General features: G+C 42.6%; 1 pseudogene; it reads right to left on the reverse strand.

The window, feature by feature from the left end:
* Positions 1 to 4,367: 4,367 nt before the first annotated feature.
* On the reverse strand, positions 4,368 to 5,381 carry LOC116744241 (annotated as a pseudogene).

Here is a 5,381-nt window from a genome sequence, read left to right on the forward strand (position 1 = left end):
ACCACATATATTATGGAATTTGAAAAAACTTCATAACTTTAAAGAATGAAACACTTTATTTAAACAAAATTAATAGAAGCTGCAGATTGAATGAAAATGTTTGTAACAAATATAAACCAAAAAAGAATTAATACCCAAAATAAATAAAGAACTCTTCCAATAAGACAACCCAAGAGAACAATGGGCAAAGACAAAGAATCCTTAACTTCACTCCAGTCCACTGTATAAGTTGTCCATGCACTAACTCTATCGAGTGCCTTTCACAAAGATTACAATATGAACGGTGCCCCCTAGAGTTGTGCAGTGTACAACCTTTACACTAAAAGATGCAGACTTGCACTATACAGTTGGTGGCCTTACGAAATGCAAAGGAAAGTAAACTCTGGTTTATTTTTTCACACTCATCAGATTGGCTAAAGATTCAACATATAAAATGTTAGGGAGGATATGAAACATCTGGAATCCTCATAAACTGCTGTGTGGGTGTAAATTGGTGCCATCACACTGGAAAGCAATCTGACAATATTCAGTAAAGTTGAAGATGCAGATAACCCATGACCTAGCAAATTCCATGTCTAGGTATATATCCTAGAAATATCCCCACCCATGTACAAGAGACATGTACAAGAATGATCACTGCAGCCTTGTCTATATGAGCCAAGAATTGGTAACAGACTAAATGTCTGGCAACAGGAGAACGGAAGGATAATATGTGGTACAGCCATACAAAGGAATACTATATAGCAGTTAAAATGAATGCACTAGAACTACATATGTTAACATAAATAAATCTCCAAAATGGTGCTGATGAATGAAAAAAGCAAGATGCAGAAGTATATTCAGCATATCATTTCTATAAAGTTTAAAAACACGGAAAACAATTCTAAGTATTGCTCACAGATATAAAGTTATGTAATAAAAGTATAACCATGCAATTCAGGGTGGTGGTTACCTAATGGAAGGAGGGGAACAGTATCAGGGAGGGGTCAATGTGGGGTTTCAAATATAGCTAGTCATGTTTTATTTCTCCAGAAAATAAAAACCTGAAGCAAATATAGCAAAATATTTACTGCTGTTATTTTTTTTTATTGTTATGTTTGAACTATTAAATAACTTTTTAAGTTACATCAGTGAGGACAGGGATTGGGTCCTTCTCAAAGAACAGCACACGGGTGCCTCCAATTTCTCACTCCCCTTCACTCCTCAGCCCAGGAGAGGCCAGCTTCTACTTCCCTGACCCTGCGTTTGCTGAGGGTACCAAAAATAACCTTGTCCGCCCAGCTGAGGGGCTGGAGGGGAACCACGAGGTTCTTAATTCTTACCTTCCTTGTCTCTCTTTTAATATATTCTACACTCCAGATTACTCCCTCTTTGAAGCTCCTAGTTGCCGTTCTCCTGATTTTCCTCTGGCCTCTTGGTCACACTCCTTCCTGTGCTTCTCCACCTACTCCTGAACTCTTCATGTTCCCCAGGGTTCAGTCCAGGGTCCTCTTTTCTTCTCATTCTCTACACATTCTCCTTGGATGGTTTTATCCTAACCCGTGTCTTTAAAGACCTCCTATAAATGACTCCAAAATCTTGATCCTCAGTCCATCTCTCTCCTGAGCCCCAAGCCAGTCCTTCCAAATGCCCCCTCTTAGGTCCTTGGCCAGCAGTATCACAGAAATCCCAACTGTCTGAGCTCATCGTCCCCTGCCTGCAACTCCTGACACTGACCCCTTCCCCAGCCCAGAGCAGCTCCTCTTCCTGGATCCCCTTTCCTCATATACAGCACCCCCTTCCCTCCTCTCACCCACACAGGAACCTGAGAGCCATCCTCAATGCTCCCTCAATCCTCATCCCCTACCGCAGTCAGCCAATCAGCCTCACCAGCCTCTGCATATTTCTCAAGTCAGTCCCCTCCCAATGGCTCCTAAAACTGTTATTGTCTGGGCCTCATCATTTCTCTTCTTATTATTATAGTAATCCCCCAACTGTGGTCTCCCTGCCACCATCCCTGTCCCTGACTAATCCATCCTCCTTGTTACAGAGGAGAGCGATATCGCTAAAATGCAACTTCCATCCCAATACCCTTTCCTCAAAAATCCTTTAAGTGGCGAGTCATTGGGATAAAACCATTCTCCTTTGCAGGACTCAAAAGTCCTCACCGACTTGCCCCGAGTGCCTCTCCAACCCCTCCCACACTCCCCCAGCCCAGCCACGCAGTGCTGTCATCTTTGGCCTTTGCATACGTTGATTCTCTACCTCAAATACCCTTCTCTCAAAGCTGTCCCTACGTGCGCCACCAGTTTCTCTTTGTTTGCTTCCCCTTCACCTCTGAGCAAGTATACCTGGGCCTATGAGATCTTCCTGTGCCCCTTCCTTTCCCAAGTTGGGAATTAGACCTCTATCATGGCCATCCTTGCGTTCCCTGCAAAGTCACTTTCCCACCTTCCCTATCAGTCAAGGAGTTAACAAGAGGACTAACCCCGCTCCTTGTATTTCAGGTGCACAGCACAAAGCCTGATATACTGATGGTTTCAGAAGCTATATGACAGGTCCACCTGGAACTGAGAGCCTACCTAACAAGTGCTAATGCATCTTAATGTTGCAGCAGTGGCTGAAATACGTAAAATATGTACTGTAGCCACACAGAAGGCATGGGGCAGGTATGTGCACCAGGGCACCAATTCCAAACGGGGCCCAAGCATCTCCTTCAAGGAGAATTTAGAAGGAGGTAATGTAAATGTTCTTATTCTCAAAAGCCTCACTCTTCATTAGGCTGAACGGTAGAATGCTTTAAAAAGCACAATTGGGGATTTTATTTTTTTATTTTTAAAATTTTTTCTGGCTAGAACCTTTATTATTTCAGAAATAGGCATCCTATGTAACTTGAGGTGGGTAGAATAGTTATTTATGGATTACTGTAGTAAGTATTTGTCAAAACACCAAGTATCTCAATAATCATACACATTTCATTCATAAGAACTTACAGAAATAACTCTTTTGTGTCAAGAAACTTATAAATAATGGTCTATGGAGGAGAGAAGGAGAATTCTGCTAGGGGAACTCTAAGTGAAGCATTTTCTCCATTACATTTTTGATTGATATAGTTCATGAAAGAAGCCTCGCTTTGCCTTCATTTTTTTTAGTGATTCCTCTGAGAGGGAATGCAAGAAACTAAATCTGAGGGGGAAAACTGCTTTCATAATCTCAAGTGTAAACCACGAATAGGTTTTTCTGATAAAAGCTTTAAAGCCTGAAGAGATAAGAAAGGCAAGCATGTATTCCTTTAAACATTTCAATAAATTTGCAAAAATATTCAGCAACTATGCACGTATTGTTTGTATACTTAAAAATGCAACAATTTTCATGCTTCGAATATTTTTTCCTGAGTGTTTTAAGTGTTTGAAGCATGTTTTGTTCTAGACAATTCAAAAGTAAGACTTACACACACACATAATATATACAACAGGAATTCTCCACATGATTAGCATTGTGGACTCTCCTAACAGTGTCAAACAATGAGAAGCCAAACGTGATCACATCCATATCGTAAGGAGAGCCTGGAGAATCACCTAGGTCTTTGTTTTCTGCTCAGTGCTTCTAATACGTTCAGCAGATGTACGGCCATGACTTGTTTCCAAACATCCAGACCCCCTCACTGGCTCACCACAATTACAGGAGTGCTAAGTTCTAAGTATTCAAAGAAAGACTGCAGGTGTCGCTTTACTTCTCTCTGGTCCCATTACCAAACCCCTACATCACTTATGACGTTACTTGTTAATATTTTGCAATCCAAAATGAAAAATGCAGGTACACAAGTTTGCTAAATTTCATTTAACCAAATAAATTTAAAAATAGATAAAATACTTAAATTCCTGCAACACAAAACTTGGTTTTCATATTCATTTGAACATTTTAGAATTACTCAAACATGAGAATTGAAAATGTGTGTGCAATTTGGAAGAGAACTACTGAATTTATTCTCCAGAAGAAAAAGCAGATCTGAAGCATCACATTACTGGAACACCTGAAATGTTGACAAGTTCTTACCTTCTAAACTTCAACGAAAGCTGCTTGCACAAACTATTTAAAGAATGTCTGCCCCGGGCTTCCCTGGTGGCGCAGTGGTTGAGAGTCCGCCTGCCGATGCAGGGGACACGGGTTCGTGCCCTGCTCTGGGAAGGTCCCACATGCCGCGTAGCAGCCAGGCCCATGAGCCATAGCCGCTAAGCCTGCGAGTCCGGAGCCTGTGCTCCGCGACGGGAGAGGCCACCAACGGTGAGAGGCCCGCGTACCGGAAAAAAAAAAAAAAAAAAGACTATCTGCCCCTATTAAACAAGCCAGATATCTGATGTATGAAGGAAGTCAGAAGCTGAGTCACTTCATTTCTTTCTGTTGACTCTAGTTGCCAGAATACTGGCAACTCGCATCCATGTAGATTCCCAGCATCGAATTGATGGGATCATATTTTTGAACTCCATACACTGGTACTACTTCTGCTCGCTTGATTACTTTCTGTGTATCATACAGAAGAAACACGCTGAAAAGAACTAATCCACCATAAATTGTCAGTGAGTACAGAGTGGCACCAGCCACAGTGGTAAGTGGAAGAAACATAGATCCTAGTGAGGACACAAAGACGACACCCAGGCCCATGCCCAGGGGTGCTCCCATGTTCAAAAACTTCTCACTGGGTGCACATATGGCCACAGTGGAGAGGCCTCCCACAATACCAGCTGTGTACCATGCAGCTGTGATGAGAAGAGGCGCCCCCTAATATTGTCAGAGGAGCCACCACTGCACCCATCACACCAGAATGTAGTAACCAAGCAAGATGCTTTGGGCCTGGGCTCTGGTCATATGATATCAACCGGACCAGCACTCCAGCTCCAATCATGGCTGCAAAGGTTGCACCAATTGTCACCCAAGAGCCTCTCATCATGAAGTTCATGAGGGCAGGAGTCCTGCTCACTGCCAGGGCAGACAAAGCTGTTATGCCGATACTTCCTGCTAAGTACATATAGGTGGTATGAATTCTATCCTTCACATACTGAGGCCAAATTTCAGCTTCTTCAATAGCTCCAATCTCATTAGACATTCCCAAGCCATAGTAGCACAAAGCTCTAAGACCAACAGCAGCCCCTTCAGCAATCTTCCCATCTGATCAATTTTAAGTATTTTTTCCAATGATGGTTCCAAAGCTGCCTCCTTGAGTTCTTGGCTAGTTTTCCCACGCCAAATTCCAATTCTTGTCCTGGTGGCATATTCCCTGCTGGGTGTTAAGAGCCATTGATTTTTCATGATGGAATTCTTCACAACAGGGGGGGCCTTGGTGAAAGCTGGTGGAAAACCCTGGAAGGTAGTGTCCGGAGACACACAAGTCTTGCGGCCAGCAT

The sequence above is a fragment of the Phocoena sinus genome, chromosome 19 (genome assembly GCF_008692025.1).
Source record: "Phocoena sinus isolate mPhoSin1 chromosome 19, mPhoSin1.pri, whole genome shotgun sequence".
Taxonomy (NCBI): domain Eukaryota; kingdom Metazoa; phylum Chordata; class Mammalia; order Artiodactyla; family Phocoenidae; genus Phocoena; species Phocoena sinus.